Source organism: Microcebus murinus, chromosome 22 (genome assembly GCF_040939455.1).
Source record: "Microcebus murinus isolate Inina chromosome 22, M.murinus_Inina_mat1.0, whole genome shotgun sequence".
NCBI classification, from domain to species: Eukaryota; Metazoa; Chordata; class Mammalia; order Primates; family Cheirogaleidae; genus Microcebus; species Microcebus murinus.
In genome coordinates, this window is record NC_134125.1 from 27,566,656 (window position 1) to 27,582,544 (window position 15,889).

General features: G+C 63.1%; 3 non-coding genes and 1 pseudogene across 3 annotated transcripts; all 4 read left to right on the top strand.

The window, feature by feature from the left end:
- Positions 1-263: 263 nt before the first annotated feature.
- On the top strand, positions 264-382 carry LOC142863588 (5S ribosomal RNA). The gene has a single exon (XR_012914359.1). It is a non-coding gene; the product is annotated as a 5S ribosomal RNA (ribosomal RNA).
- A 3,803-nt stretch (positions 383-4,185) lies between these two features.
- Positions 4,186-4,304, top strand: LOC142863589 (5S ribosomal RNA). The gene has a single exon (XR_012914360.1). It is a non-coding gene; the product is annotated as a 5S ribosomal RNA (ribosomal RNA).
- Positions 4,305-8,102: 3,798 nt separating this feature from the next.
- On the top strand, positions 8,103-8,220 carry LOC142863653 (uncharacterized; annotated as a pseudogene).
- A 3,797-nt stretch (positions 8,221-12,017) lies between these two features.
- Positions 12,018-12,136, top strand: LOC142863590 (5S ribosomal RNA). The gene has a single exon (XR_012914361.1). It is a non-coding gene; the product is annotated as a 5S ribosomal RNA (ribosomal RNA).
- Positions 12,137-15,889: the final 3,753 nt, after the last annotated feature.

A 15,889-nucleotide genomic window follows, 5' to 3' on the forward strand; every position in this document is an offset into this window, starting at 1 on the left:
GAGTCCAGCCGTGGAGGCGCATCTTGTGTGAGTGTGAGTGAGTGTGAGTGTGTGTGTGTGTGTATAGAGAGACAGCCCCCCGCCCCGCCCCGCCCCGCCCCGCCCCGCCCCGCCCATCACCCCCGTCCCTGGGAGCCCGCGGGACCCGGCCGGTGAACTCAACCGGCCCGGCCCGGCGCGGGGCCTGGGGCGGGAGGCGGCGGCGGGGAAGCCCAGAGAGGCTCGGCTTCTTGAGCGGGGCAGGGGCGCCCTCCGCCGCCGCCGTCTAGGGCCACACCACCCTGAACGCCCCCGATCTCGTCTGGTCTCGGAAGCTAAGCGGGGTCGGGCCTGGTTAGTACTTGGATGGGAGACCGCCTGGGAATACCGGGTGCCACAGGCTGCTGCTTTTTTTTTTTTTTTTTTTTTTTTTGCCTCTTGTTCTGTCCCCTTTCTGGGAGCGCGGCGGCGGCCCGGGGTGGGGGTCACCCCCACCCTCAGCGCCCGCCCGCGGTGCCTGGCGCCCCAGCCCGCACCGTGGGGCCTCCTCTTGTCCCAAGCCGCGACACCGCCGCCACGCGGCAGCATGCGTGGCATCTGGACTGTCAGGTCTCAGACCAAAGGTCTGCTCTGTGGGAACCGACACGCTGGAGGAAACCTTGAGAGTCTGAGAGGGGAGGGAGTTCCAGAAGAAGGCCAGGATGTCATTTTGAGGGAGTATGTGACCAGAACTCGTCCCGTTGCTTTTGGGGTTCTATGGGCTACACGCAGGAATCTTTGGTGGTGGCACCTGATGTTGGGGGATCCGGAGTCACACCCAGACCTGCTCCACAGGCCTCCTTTTACTTTTCTCTTCGGATTCATGATTTTTAAAAAGTGTCTCTTACCTCTATGATTGCATTTTCTTTTCTCTCTCTTTTCAAGCAGATGATGGGAGTACAAGTATTCAGGTGACATGTGTTGCCCGTGCCCCCCTCCCCCCTGTGTTCTTTTTTTTTTTTTTTTTTTTTTTTTGAGACAGAGTCTCGTTTTGCTGCCCAGGCTAGAGTGAGTGCCATGGCGTCAGCCTAGCTCACGGCAACCTCAATCTCCGGGCTCAAGCAATCCTGCTGCCTCAGCCTCCCGAGTAGTTGGGACTACAGGCATGCACCACCACGCCCGGCTGTGTTTTTCTATATATATTAGTTGGCCAATTAATTTCTTTCTATTTTTAGTAGAGACGGGGGTCTCGCTCTTGCTCAGGCTGGTTTCGAACTCCTGACCTGGAGCAATCCGCCCGCCTCGGCCTCCCAGAGAGCTAGGATTACAGGCGTGAGCCACCGCGCCCGGCCCCCCCTGTGTTCTTATTCATATACCTCTCATGTTGTTGCAGCGTATTGTGGGGGTACCAATGTTAAGGTCGGGTGCCTTGCCCTCTCCAAGCCTCCCCCCTCGGGTCAGAGCTTCAAGTGCGCCCATCCCCCAGTCGGTGCGCACCCACCCCATGCCTAATGGATGTGTATGCCCCTCCCCTCCCCCCACCCGCCCGACACCCACCCGATGAAGGTGATTCCTCTCTGTCCACTTAGGCGTCCATCCGTTCGTACCAATTTGCTGGTGAGCGCGCTCACGTGGTGCTCGTGTGTCCATTCTTGGGATACCTGGCTTACTGGAACGGGTTCCAGCTCTGGCCAGGAGAACACGAGAGGCGCCCTCTCACCGCTGCTCCTCACAGCCGAATGGCACTCCGTGGTGTCCACGCGCCACATTTTATTAATGCACTCCTGGATGGATGGGCACTCGGGTCGCTTCCACGTCTTTGCGATTGTGAATTGTGCCCTAACTGTCACCCTAACCCTTACCCAGCCCGTCTCCTCTGCCCCTGCCTGACGCGCTCCTCCCCGGCCAGGCCCGTCACTGTCCTGGGCCCCCGCCTGACCGGCTCCTCCCCGCCCGGCCTGTCACCGTCCTCTGCCCCTGCCTGACATGCTCCTTCCCGCCCGGCCTCTCACCGTCCTCGGCCCCTGCCTGACCGGCTCCTCCGTCGCCTGGGCCTTCCAAGGGCTTGGTGTGGACGCTGCTTCCAGGAAGCCCTCCAGAAACCCGGCAGCAGGGTGGCCGCAGCAGTCTCCAGCAGCCGTCCCTAAGTCGCGTGAGTGCGGGGGACGTGCCCCCGCTGTGCCGCGGGGGCCCAGCCTGGTGTCTTCCCTGAGGCCCTGCGGCTGCCGGCTGGGCTGCCGCTCCCCGCAAGGGGAGAGCCGCGGAGGTGGGGACCGCCTCCTGATGGGGACGTACACGCAGCTCTCCAAGTCGGATTCCGGGGCTCTCTGTCCTGCCCGAAGGCCCAGCCGGCCTGCGGGTCCTTAGAGTGGCAAAAACCTCCGAAAACTGAGACTGAGGGTCCGGTGGGTGTCTGCACTTTTGTGCTGGGCACCCCAGGGAGGCCCGGGGGCTGGCTGGACAACGTGGTCTGCTGGGCTGGGGGGTTGGAGGAGCAACTGATGCCCTTTGCACTTTGGGTAGCAAGAGTCTGAGGTGTCTCTGAGCCCTGTGCCCTGTGGGGGGGGGGCGGGGGGGAGGAGGAGGAGGAGGAGGAGGAGGAGGTGGGAAGGGCCGGGGCCTGCAGTCCTGTTCCCGGGGTGGCACGGCAAGTGGCTTCTTCCACAGGCTGCTTGGCCTGGGCTCCCTGCACCTGGGCCTTTGGAGGACCGGCCCTGTGCTTGCCAACACTTCCTGCAGGGACCCAGAGCTGGGAGGTGGCATCTCTCAGCCCTGGGTCGGGCAGAGCCCCAGCGGGCCATGCCCACAACCTCTCTCAGCACCGGTCCCCCAGAAGGCTCCTTTGGGACCAGGATTCTCTTGCGGTGACTCTTTAAGGTCTGGCCCCTGGATGGAGGGGCACCAGGAGTAGAGGAGCAGGAAGGGGAAGGGGGTGGCCATGCGAGGGGACACTTTGAGGCCAAGTCCCAGCTTCAGCCTGATCCTCCTGGGAACCCCGCTCTGAGACAAGGAGCCGGGCTTCCCATTCCCACAGCAGCCAGTCGTGGGCTGAGGACACCTGGGGCGTTGGGAACTCCCTGGCTTCTCCTTGGTTTAACATCTGGAGCTGCTTGTGAATCGCGCCGCCACACACACCCGAGCGCAGGTGTCTTCCGCACAGACTGCGGGCCTCGCTCTTCTGAATGCCGCTAGCTCGCCACCCACCCACGGGTGAACCCGGTCAGGGTGCTTTCTCTAAGGGGCAGACTCTTTTCCGGGCGGGCTACCGGTGTCTCTGTTTGCTCGTTTCTTTCTTCCATTTCGGGAAAGTCTTCCTTGCTGGGTGTGGAAATCTCCTATGCCTTCCCTCGCCTATTCTGTCAGCTTTAAAATTCTCTTTCAGTTGCCACCCTCACAGATGGATTAGGAAACTCTTTCCGGTGCACTCATTAGTGAAATGACCTCCAGGAAGCTGGAATCCAATATCTAATGGCCGATTTTTAGCGAGTCCACACGCCAGGGTGGTCGGGGTCCAATGCAGCCCCGGCCAGGCCCAGGCCCCTTGGACTGGGCCACAGGAGGACACGGAGGAGGGTCCCGGCCCCCACGAAGCGGTGCCGGCAGTTCTCCACGGGCTTGGGCGTTTTCCAGAGGTAGGAGATGGAGGGGACTGATTTCTTCAGCGCCCCCCAAACCAGGCCACCCCACCCCACCCATGGGACACATCCCCAGAGAGAGACGCCCCATACACTGGCTGTGCCCCAGCCCTGGCCCGGGGGAATAGGCGGCAGCCCACCCACAGGGCGAGGGGGGGGGCGCAGCTGAAAGGGGTTGTGGGGGAGGGCGGCCCCTGGCTGGGGTCAAAGGGCGAGCGTCCCACGCGTGCGCAGTCAGCGGCAGGCAGCGACGCGCTGGGGGTGGGCAGCGGGTAGGTGAAGGAGGCCGGGCGAGGAGACGAGGGGGGCTGGGAGGGCTCCACCTTGGCGAGTCCAGCCGTGGAGGCGCATCTTGTGTGAGTGTGAGTGAGTGTGAGTGTGTGTGTGTGTGTATAGAGAGACAGCCCCCCGCCCCGCCCCGCCCCGCCCCGCCCCGCCCCGCCCATCACCCCCGTCCCTGGGAGCCCGCGGGACCCGGCCGGTGAACTCAACCGGCCCGGCCCGGCGCGGGGCCTGGGGCGGGAGGCGGCGGCGGGGAAGCCCAGAGAGGCTCGGCTTCTTGAGCGGGGCAGGGGCGCCCTCCGCCGCCGCCGTCTAGGGCCACACCACCCTGAACGCCCCCGATCTCGTCTGGTCTCGGAAGCTAAGCGGGGTCGGGCCTGGTTAGTACTTGGATGGGAGACCGCCTGGGAATACCGGGTGCCACAGGCTGCTGCTTTTTTTTTTTTTTTTTTTTTTTTTGCCTCTTGTTCTGTCCCCTTTCTGGGAGCGCGGCGGCGGCCCGGGGTGGGGGTCACCCCCACCCTCAGCGCCCGCCCGCGGTGCCTGGCGCCCCAGCCCGCACCGTGGGGCCTCCTCTTGTCCCAAGCCGCGACACCGCCGCCACGCGGCAGCATGCGTGGCATCTGGACTGTCAGGTCTCAGACCAAAGGTCTGCTCTGTGGGAACCGACACGCTGGAGGAAACCTTGAGAGTCTGAGAGGGGAGGGAGTTCCAGAAGAAGGCCAGGATGTCATTTTGAGGGAGTATGTGACCAGAACTCGTCCCGTTGCTTTTGGGGTTCTATGGGCTACACGCAGGAATCTTTGGTGGTGGCACCTGATGTTGGGGGATCCGGAGTCACACCCAGACCTGCTCCACAGGCCTCCTTTTACTTTTCTCTTCGGATTCATGATTTTTAAAAAGTGTCTCTTACCTCTATGATTGCATTTTCTTTTCTCTCTCTTTTCAAGCAGATGATGGGAGTACAAGTATTCAGGTGACATGTGTTGCCCGTGCCCCCCTCCCCCCTGTGTTCTTTTTTTTTTTTTTTTTTTTTTTTTGAGACAGAGTCTCGTTTTGCTGCCCAGGCTAGAGTGAGTGCCATGGCGTCAGCCTAGCTCACGGCAACCTCAATCTCCGGGCTCAAGCAATCCTGCTGCCTCAGCCTCCCGAGTAGTTGGGACTACAGGCATGCACCACCACGCCCGGCTGTGTTTTTCTATATATATTAGTTGGCCAATTAATTTCTTTCTATTTTTAGTAGAGACGGGGGTCTCGCTCTTGCTCAGGCTGGTTTCGAACTCCTGACCTGGAGCAATCCGCCCGCCTCGGCCTCCCAGAGAGCTAGGATTACAGGCGTGAGCCACCGCGCCCGGCCCCCCCTGTGTTCTTATTCATATACCTCTCATGTTGTTGCAGCGTATTGTGGGGGTACCAATGTTAAGGTCGGGTGCCTTGCCCTCTCCAAGCCTCCCCCCTCGGGTCAGAGCTTCAAGTGCGCCCATCCCCCAGTCGGTGCGCACCCACCCCATGCCTAATGGATGTGTATGCCCCTCCCCTCCCCCCACCCGCCCGACACCCACCCGATGAAGGTGATTCCTCTCTGTCCACTTAGGCGTCCATCCGTTCGTACCAATTTGCTGGTGAGCGCGCTCACGTGGTGCTCGTGTGTCCATTCTTGGGATACCTGGCTTACTGGAACGGGTTCCAGCTCTGGCCAGGAGAACACGAGAGGCGCCCTCTCACCGCTGCTCCTCACAGCCGAATGGCACTCCGTGGTGTCCACGCGCCACATTTTATTAATGCACTCCTGGATGGATGGGCACTCGGGTCGCTTCCACGTCTTTGCGATTGTGAATTGTGCCCTAACTGTCACCCTAACCCTTACCCAGCCCGTCTCCTCTGCCCCTGCCTGACGCGCTCCTCCCCGGCCAGGCCCGTCACTGTCCTGGGCCCCCGCCTGACCGGCTCCTCCCCGCCCGGCCTGTCACCGTCCTCTGCCCCTGCCTGACATGCTCCTTCCCGCCCGGCCTCTCACCGTCCTCGGCCCCTGCCTGACCGGCTCCTCCGTCGCCTGGGCCTTCCAAGGGCTTGGTGTGGACGCTGCTTCCAGGAAGCCCTCCAGAAACCCGGCAGCAGGGTGGCCGCAGCAGTCTCCAGCAGCCGTCCCTAAGTCGCGTGAGTGCGGGGGACGTGCCCCCGCTGTGCCGCGGGGGCCCAGCCTGGTGTCTTCCCTGAGGCCCTGCGGCTGCCGGCTGGGCTGCCGCTCCCCGCAAGGGGAGAGCCGCGGAGGTGGGGACCGCCTCCTGATGGGGACGTACACGCAGCTCTCCAAGTCGGATTCCGGGGCTCTCTGTCCTGCCCGAAGGCCCAGCCGGCCTGCGGGTCCTTAGAGTGGCAAAAACCTCCGAAAACTGAGACTGAGGGTCCGGTGGGTGTCTGCACTTTTGTGCTGGGCACCCCAGGGAGGCCCGGGGGCTGGCTGGACAACGTGGTCTGCTGGGCTGGGGGGTTGGAGGAGCAACTGATGCCCTTTGCACTTTGGGTAGCAAGAGTCTGAGGTGTCTCTGAGCCCTGTGCCCTGTGGGGGGGGGGCGGGGGGGAGGAGGAGGAGGAGGAGGAGGAGGAGGTGGGAAGGGCCGGGGCCTGCAGTCCTGTTCCCGGGGTGGCACGGCAAGTGGCTTCTTCCACAGGCTGCTTGGCCTGGGCTCCCTGCACCTGGGCCTTTGGAGGACCGGCCCTGTGCTTGCCAACACTTCCTGCAGGGACCTAGAGCTGGGAGGTGGCATCTCTCAGCCCTGGGTCGGGCAGAGCCCCAGCGGGCCATGCCCACAACCTCTCTCAGCACCGGTCCCCCAGAAGGCTCCTTTGGGACCAGGATTCTCTTGCGGTGACTCTTTAAGGTCTGGCCCCTGGATGGAGGGGCACCAGGAGTAGAGGAGCAGGAAGGGGAAGGGGGTGGCCATGCGAGGGGACACTTTGAGGCCAAGTCCCAGCTTCAGCCTGATCCTCCTGGGAACCCCGCTCTGAGACAAGGAGCCGGGCTTCCCATTCCCACAGCAGCCAGTCGTGGGCTGAGGACACCTGGGGCGTTGGGAACTCCCTGGCTTCTCCTTGGTTTAACATCTGGAGCTGCTTGTGAATCGCGCCGCCACACACACCCGAGCGCAGGTGTCTTCCGCACAGACTGCGGGCCTCGCTCTTCTGAATGCCGCTAGCTCGCCACCCACCCACGGGTGAACCCGGTCAGGGTGCTTTCTCTAAGGGGCAGACTCTTTTCCGGGCGGGCTACCGGTGTCTCTGTTTGCTCGTTTCTTTCTTCCATTTCGGGAAAGTCTTCCTTGCTGGGTGTGGAAATCTCCTATGCCTTCCCTCGCCTATTCTGTCAGCTTTAAAATTCTCTTTCAGTTGCCACCCTCACAGATGGATTAGGAAACTCTTTCCGGTGCACTCATTAGTGAAATGACCTCCAGGAAGCTGGAATCCAATATCTAATGGCCGATTTTTAGCGAGTCCACACGCCAGGGTGGTCGGGGTCCAATGCAGCCCCGGCCAGGCCCAGGCCCCTTGGACTGGGCCACAGGAGGACACGGAGGAGGGTCCCGGCCCCCACGAAGCGGTGCCGGCAGTTCTCCACGGGCTTGGGCGTTTTCCAGAGGTAGGAGATGGAGGGGACTGATTTCTTCAGCGCCCCCCAAACCAGGCCACCCCACCCCACCCATGGGACACATCCCCAGAGAGAGACGCCCCATACACTGGCTGTGCCCCAGCCCTGGCCCGGGGGAATAGGCGGCAGCCCACCCACAGGGCGAGGGGGGGGGCGCAGCTGAAAGGGGTTGTGGGGGAGGGCGGCCCCTGGCTGGGGTCAAAGGGCGAGCGTCCCGCGCGTGCGCAGTCAGCGGCAGGCAGCGACGCGCTGGGGGTGGGCAGCGGGTAGGTGAAGGAGGCCGGGCGAGGAGACGAGGGGGGCTGGGAGGGCTCCACCTTGGCGAGTCCAGCCGTGGAGGCGCATCTTGTGTGAGTGTGAGTGAGTGTGAGTGTGTGTGTGTGTGTATAGAGAGACAGCCCCCCGCCCCGCCCCGCCCCGCCCCGCCCCGCCCATCACCCCCGTCCCTGGGAGCCCGCGGGACCCGGCCGGCGAACTCAACCGGCCCGGCCCGGCGCGGGGCCTGGGGCGGGAGGCGGCGGCGGGGAAGCCCAGAGAGGCTCGGCTTCTTGAGCGGGGCAGGGGCGCCCTCCGCCACCGCCGTCTAGGGCCACACCACCCTGAACGCCCCCGATCTCGTCTGGTCTCGGAAGCTAAGCGGGGTCGGGCCGGTTAGTACTTGGATGGGAGACCGCCTGGGAATACCGGGTGCCACAGGCTGCTGCTTTTTTTTTTTTTTTTTTTTTTTTTGCCTCTTGTTCTGTCCCCTTTCTGGGAGCGCGGCGGCGGCCCGGGGTGGGGGTCACCCCCACCCTCAGCGCCCGCCCGCGGTGCCTGGCGCCCCAGCCCGCACCGTGGGGCCTCCTCTTGTCCCAAGCCGCGACACCGCCGCCACGCGGCAGCATGCGTGGCATCTGGACTGTCAGGTCTCAGACCAAAGGTCTGCTCTGTGGGAACCGACACGCTGGAGGAAACCTTGAGAGTCTGAGAGGGGAGGGAGTTCCAGAAGAAGGCCAGGATGTCATTTTGAGGGAGTATGTGACCAGAACTCGTCCCGTTGCTTTTGGGGTTCTATGGGCTACACGCAGGAATCTTTGGTGGTGGCACCTGATGTTGGGGGATCCGGAGTCACACCCAGACCTGCTCCACAGGCCTCCTTTTACTTTTCTCTTCGGATTCATGATTTTTAAAAAGTGTCTCTTACCTCTATGATTGCATTTTCTTTTCTCTCTCTTTTCAAGCAGATGATGGGAGTACAAGTATTCAGGTGACATGTGTTGCCCGTGCCCCCCTCCCCCCTGTGTTCTTTTTTTTTTTTTTTTTTTTTTTTTGAGACAGAGTCTCGTTTTGCTGCCCAGGCTAGAGTGAGTGCCATGGCGTCAGCCTAGCTCACGGCAACCTCAATCTCCGGGCTCAAGCAATCCTGCTGCCTCAGCCTCCCGAGTAGTTGGGACTACAGGCATGCACCACCACGCCCGGCTGTGTTTTTCTATATATATTAGTTGGCCAATTAATTTCTTTCTATTTTTAGTAGAGACGGGGGTCTCGCTCTTGCTCAGGCTGGTTTCGAACTCCTGACCTGGAGCAATCCGCCCGCCTCGGCCTCCCAGAGAGCTAGGATTACAGGCGTGAGCCACCGCGCCCGGCCCCCCCTGTGTTCTTATTCATATACCTCTCATGTTGTTGCAGCGTATTGTGGGGGTACCAATGTTAAGGTCGGGTGCCTTGCCCTCTCCAAGCCTCCCCCCTCGGGTCAGAGCTTCAAGTGCGCCCATCCCCCAGTCGGTGCGCACCCACCCCATGCCTAATGGATGTGTATGCCCCTCCCCTCCCCCCACCCGCCCGACACCCACCCGATGAAGGTGATTCCTCTCTGTCCACTTAGGCGTCCATCCGTTCGTACCAATTTGCTGGTGAGCGCGCTCACGTGGTGCTCGTGTGTCCATTCTTGGGATACCTGGCTTACTGGAACGGGTTCCAGCTCTGGCCAGGAGAACACGAGAGGCGCCCTCTCACCGCTGCTCCTCACAGCCGAATGGCACTCCGTGGTGTCCACGCGCCACATTTTATTAATGCACTCCTGGATGGATGGGCACTCGGGTCGCTTCCACGTCTTTGCGATTGTGAATTGTGCCCTAACTGTCACCCTAACCCTTACCCAGCCCGTCTCCTCTGCCCCTGCCTGACGCGCTCCTCCCCGGCCAGGCCCGTCACTGTCCTGGGCCCCCGCCTGACCGGCTCCTCCCCGCCCGGCCTGTCACCGTCCTCTGCCCCTGCCTGACATGCTCCTTCCCGCCCGGCCTCTCACCGTCCTCGGCCCCTGCCTGACCGGCTCCTCCGTCGCCTGGGCCTTCCAAGGGCTTGGTGTGGACGCTGCTTCCAGGAAGCCCTCCAGAAACCCGGCAGCAGGGTGGCCGCAGCAGTCTCCAGCAGCCGTCCCTAAGTCGCGTGAGTGCGGGGGACGTGCCCCCGCTGTGCCGCGGGGGCCCAGCCTGGTGTCTTCCCTGAGGCCCTGCGGCTGCCGGCTGGGCTGCCGCTCCCCGCAAGGGGAGAGCCGCGGAGGTGGGGACCGCCTCCTGATGGGGACGTACACGCAGCTCTCCAAGTCGGATTCCGGGGCTCTCTGTCCTGCCCGAAGGCCCAGCCGGCCTGCGGGTCCTTAGAGTGGCAAAAACCTCCGAAAACTGAGACTGAGGGTCCGGTGGGTGTCTGCACTTTTGTGCTGGGCACCCCAGGGAGGCCCGGGGGCTGGCTGGACAACGTGGTCTGCTGGGCTGGGGGGTTGGAGGAGCAACTGATGTCCTTTGCACTTTGGGTAGCAAGAGTCTGAGGTGTCTCTGAGCCCTGTGCCCTGTGGGGGGGGGCGGGGGGGAGGAGGAGGAGGAGGAGGAGGAGGAGGTGGGAAGGGCCGGGGCCTGCAGTCCTGTTCCCGGGGTGGCACGGCAAGTGGCTTCTTCCACAGGCTGCTTGGCCTGGGCTCCCTGCACCTGGGCCTTTGGAGGACCGGCCCTGTGCTTGCCAACACTTCCTGCAGGGACCCAGAGCTGGGAGGTGGCATCTCTCAGCCCTGGGTCGGGCAGAGCCCCAGCGGGCCATGCCCACAACCTCTCTCAGCACCGGTCCCCCAGAAGGCTCCTTTGGGACCAGGATTCTCTTGCGGTGACTCTTTAAGGTCTGGCCCCTGGATGGAGGGGCACCAGGAGTAGAGGAGCAGGAAGGGGAAGGGGGTGGCCATGCGAGGGGACACTTTGAGGCCAAGTCCCAGCTTCAGCCTGATCCTCCTGGGAACCCCGCTCTGAGACAAGGAGCCGGGCTTCCCATTCCCACAGCAGCCAGTCGTGGGCTGAGGACACCTGGGGCGTTGGGAACTCCCTGGCTTCTCCTTGGTTTAACATCTGGAGCTGCTTGTGAATCGCGCCGCCACACACACCCGAGCGCAGGTGTCTTCCGCACAGACTGCGGGCCTCGCTCTTCTGAATGCCGCTAGCTCGCCACCCACCCACGGGTGAACCCGGTCAGGGTGCTTTCTCTAAGGGGCAGACTCTTTTCCGGGCGGGCTACCGGTGTCTCTGTTTGCTCGTTTCTTTCTTCCATTTCGGGAAAGTCTTCCTTGCTGGGTGTGGAAATCTCCTATGCCTTCCCTCGCCTATTCTGTCAGCTTTAAAATTCTCTTTCAGTTGCCACCCTCACAGATGGATTAGGAAACTCTTTCCGGTGCACTCATTAGTGAAATGACCTCCAGGAAGCTGGAATCCAATATCTAATGGCCGATTTTTAGCGAGTCCACACGCCAGGGTGGTCGGGGTCCAATGCAGCCCCGGCCAGGCCCAGGCCCCTTGGACTGGGCCACAGGAGGACACGGAGGAGGGTCCCGGCCCCCACGAAGCGGTGCCGGCAGTTCTCCACGGGCTTGGGCGTTTTCCAGAGGTAGGAGATGGAGGGGACTGATTTCTTCAGCGCCCCCCAAACCAGGCCACCCCACCCCACCCATGGGACACATCCCCAGAGAGAGACGCCCCATACACTGGCTGTGCCCCAGCCCTGGCCCGGGGGAATAGGCGGCAGCCCACCCACAGGGCGAGGGGGGGGGCGCAGCTGAAAGGGGTTGTGGGGGAGGGCGGCCCCTGGCTGGGGTCAAAGGGCGAGCGTCCCGCGCGTGCGCAGTCAGCGGCAGGCAGCGACGCGCTGGGGGTGGGCAGCGGGTAGGTGAAGGAGGCCGGGCGAGGAGACGAGGGGGGCTGGGAGGGCTCCACCTTGGCGAGTCCAGCCGTGGAGGCGCATCTTGTGTGAGTGTGAGTGAGTGTGAGTGTGTGTGTGTGTGTATAGAGAGACAGCCCCCCGCCCCGCCCCGCCCCGCCCCGCCCCGCCCATCACCCCCGTCCCTGGGAGCCCGCGGGACCCGGCCGGCGAACTCAACCGGCCCGGCCCGGCGCGGGGCCTGGGGCGGGAGGCGGCGGCGGGGAAGCCCAGAGAGGCTCGGCTTCTTGAGCGGGGCAGGGGCGCCCTCCGCCGCCGCCGTCTAGGGCCACACCACCCTGAACGCCCCCGATCTCGTCTGGTCTCGGAAGCTAAGCGGGGTCGGGCCTGGTTAGTACTTGGATGGGAGACCGCCTGGGAATACCGGGTGCCACAGGCTGCTGCTTTTTTTTTTTTTTTTTTTTTTTTGCCTCTTGTTCTGTCCCCTTTCTGGGAGCGCGGCGGCGGCCCGGGGTGGGGGTCACCCCCACCCTCAGCGCCCGCCCGCGGTGCCTGGCGCCCCAGCCCGCACCGTGGGGCCTCCTCTTGTCCCAAGCCGCGACACCGCCGCCACGCGGCAGCATGCGTGGCATCTGGACTGTCAGGTCTCAGACCAAAGGTCTGCTCTGTGGGAACCGACACGCTGGAGGAAACCTTGAGAGTCTGAGAGGGGAGGGAGTTCCAGAAGAAGGCCAGGATGTCATTTTGAGGGAGTATGTGACCAGAACTCGTCCCGTTGCTTTTGGGGTTCTATGGGCTACACGCAGGAATCTTTGGTGGTGGCACCTGATGTTGGGGGATCCGGAGTCACACCCAGACCTGCTCCACAGGCCTCCTTTTACTTTTCTCTTCGGATTCATGATTTTTAAAAAGTGTCTCTTACCTCTATGATTGCATTTTCTTTTCTCTCTCTTTTCAAGCAGATGATGGGAGTACAAGTATTCAGGTGACATGTGTTGCCCGTGCCCCCCTCCCCCCTGTGTTCTTTTTTTTTTTTTTTTTTTTTTTTTGAGACAGAGTCTCGTTTTGCTGCCCAGGCTAGAGTGAGTGCCATGGCGTCAGCCTAGCTCACGGCAACCTCAATCTCCGGGCTCAAGCAATCCTGCTGCCTCAGCCTCCCGAGTAGTTGGGACTACAGGCATGCACCACCACGCCCGGCTGTGTTTTTCTATATATATTAGTTGGCCAATTAATTTCTTTCTATTTTTAGTAGAGACGGGGGTCTCGCTCTTGCTCAGGCTGGTTTCGAACTCCTGACCTGGAGCAATCCGCCCGCCTCGGCCTCCCAGAGAGCTAGGATTACAGGCGTGAGCCACCGCGCCCGGCCCCCCCTGTGTTCTTATTCATATACCTCTCATGTTGTTGCAGCGTATTGTGGGGGTACCAATGTTAAGGTCGGGTGCCTTGCCCTCTCCAAGCCTCCCCCCTCGGGTCAGAGCTTCAAGTGCGCCCATCCCCCAGTCGGTGCGCACCCACCCCATGCCTAATGGATGTGTATGCCCCTCCCCTCCCCCCACCCGCCCGACACCCACCCGATGAAGGTGATTCCTCTCTGTCCACTTAGGCGTCCATCCGTTCGTACCAATTTGCTGGTGAGCGCGCTCACGTGGTGCTCGTGTGTCCATTCTTGGGATACCTGGCTTACTGGAACGGGTTCCAGCTCTGGCCAGGAGAACACGAGAGGCGCCCTCTCACCGCTGCTCCTCACAGCCGAATGGCACTCCGTGGTGTCCACGCGCCACATTTTATTAATGCACTCCTGGATGGATGGGCACTCGGGTCGCTTCCACGTCTTTGCGATTGTGAATTGTGCCCTAACTGTCACCCTAACCCTTACCCAGCCCGTCTCCTCTGCCCCTGCCTGACGCGCTCCTCCCCGGCCAGGCCCGTCACTGTCCTGGGCCCCCGCCTGACCGGCTCCTCCCCGCCCGGCCTGTCACCGTCCTCTGCCCCTGCCTGACATGCTCCTTCCCGCCCGGCCTCTCACCGTCCTCGGCCCCTGCCTGACCGGCTCCTCCGTCGCCTGGGCCTTCCAAGGGCTTGGTGTGGACGCTGCTTCCAGGAAGCCCTCCAGAAACCCGGCAGCAGGGTGGCCGCAGCAGTCTCCAGCAGCCGTCCCTAAGTCGCGTGAGTGCGGGGGACGTGCCCCCGCTGTGCCGCGGGGGCCCAGCCTGGTGTCTTCCCTGAGGCCCTGCGGCTGCCGGCTGGGCTGCCGCTCCCCGCAAGGGGAGAGCCGCGGAGGTGGGGACCGCCTCCTGATGGGGACGTACACGCAGCTCTCCAAGTCGGATTCCGGGGCTCTCTGTCCTGCCCGAAGGCCCAGCCGGCCTGCGGGTCCTTAGAGTGGCAAAAACCTCCGAAAACTGAGACTGAGGGTCCGGTGGGTGTCTGCACTTTTGTGCTGGGCACCCCAGGGAGGCCCGGGGGCTGGCTGGACAACGTGGTCTGCTGGGCTGGGGGGTTGGAGGAGCAACTGATGTCCTTTGCACTTTGGGTAGCAAGAGTCTGAGGTGTCTCTGAGCCCTGTGCCCTGTGGGGGGGGGGCGGGGGGGAGGAGGAGGAGGAGGAGGAGGAGGAGGTGGGAAGGGCCGGGGCCTGCAGTCCTGTTCCCGGGGTGGCACGGCAAGTGGCTTCTTCCACAGGCTGCTTGGCCTGGGCTCCCTGCACCTGGGCCTTTGGAGGACCGGCCCTGTGCTTGCCAACACTTCCTGCAGGGACCCAGAGCTGGGAGGTGGCATCTCTCAGCCCTGGGTCGGGCAGAGCCCCAGCGGGCCATGCCCACAACCTCTCTCAGCACCGGTCCCCCAGAAGGCTCCTTTGGGACCAGGATTCTCTTGCGGTGACTCTTTAAGGTCTGGCCCCTGGATGGAGGGGCACCAGGAGTAGAGGAGCAGGAAGGGGAAGGGGGTGGCCATGCGAGGGGACACTTTGAGGCCAAGTCCCAGCTTCAGCCTGATCCTCCTGGGAACCCCGCTCTGAGACAAGGAGCCGGGCTTCCCATTCCCACAGCAGCCAGTCGTGGGCTGAGGACACCTGGGGCGTTGGGAACTCCCTGGCTTCTCCTTGGTTTAACATCTGGAGCTGCTTGTGAATCGCGCCGCCACACACACCCGAGCGCAGGTGTCTTCCGCACAGACTGCGGGCCTCGCTCTTCTGAATGCCGCTAGCTCGCCACCCACCCACGGGTGAACCCGGTCAGGGTGCTTTCTCTAAGGGGCAGACTCTTTTCCGGGCGGGCTACCGGTGTCTCTGTTTGCTCGTTTCTTTCTTCCATTTCGGGAAAGTCTTCCTTGCTGGGTGTGGAAATCTCCTATGCCTTCCCTCGCCTATTCTGTCAGCTTTAAAATTCTCTTTCAGTTGCCACCCTCACAGATGGATTAGGAAACTCTTTCCGGTGCACTCATTAGTGAAATGACCTCCAGGAAGCTGGAATCCAATATCTAATGGCCGATTTTTAGCGAGTCCACACGCCAGGGTGGTCGGGGTCCAATGCAGCCCCGGCCAGGCCCAGGCCCCTTGGACTGGGCCACAGGAGGACACGGAGGAGGGTCCCGGCCCCCACGAAGCGGTGCCGGCAGTTCTCCACGGGCTTGGGCGTTTTCCAGAGGTAGGAGATGGAGGGGACTGATTTCTTCAGCGCCCCCCAAACCAGGCCACCCCACCCCACCCATGGGACACATCCCCAGAGAGAGACGCCCCATACACTGGCTGTGCCCCAGCCCTGGCCCGGGGGAATAGGCGGCAGCCCACCCACAGGGCGAGGGGGGGGGCGCAGCTGAAAGGGGTTGTGGGGGAGGGCGGCCCCTGGCTGGGGTCAAAGGGCGAGCGTCCCGCGCGTGCGCAGTCAGCGGCAGGCAGCGACGCGCTGGGGGTGGGCAGCGGGTAGGTGAAGGAGGCCGGGCGAGGAGACGAGGGGGGCTGGGAGGGCTCCACCTTGGCGAGTCCAGCCGTGGAGGCGCATCTTGTGTGAGTGTGAGTGAGTGTGAGTGTGTGTGTGTGTGTATAGAGAGACAGCCCCCCGCCCCGCCCCGCCCCGCCCCGCCCCGCCCATCACCCCCGTCCCTGGGAGCCCGCGGGACCCGGCCGGCGAACTCAACCGGCCCGGCCCGGCGCGGGGCCTGGGGCGGGAGGCGGCGGCGGGGAAGCCCAGAGA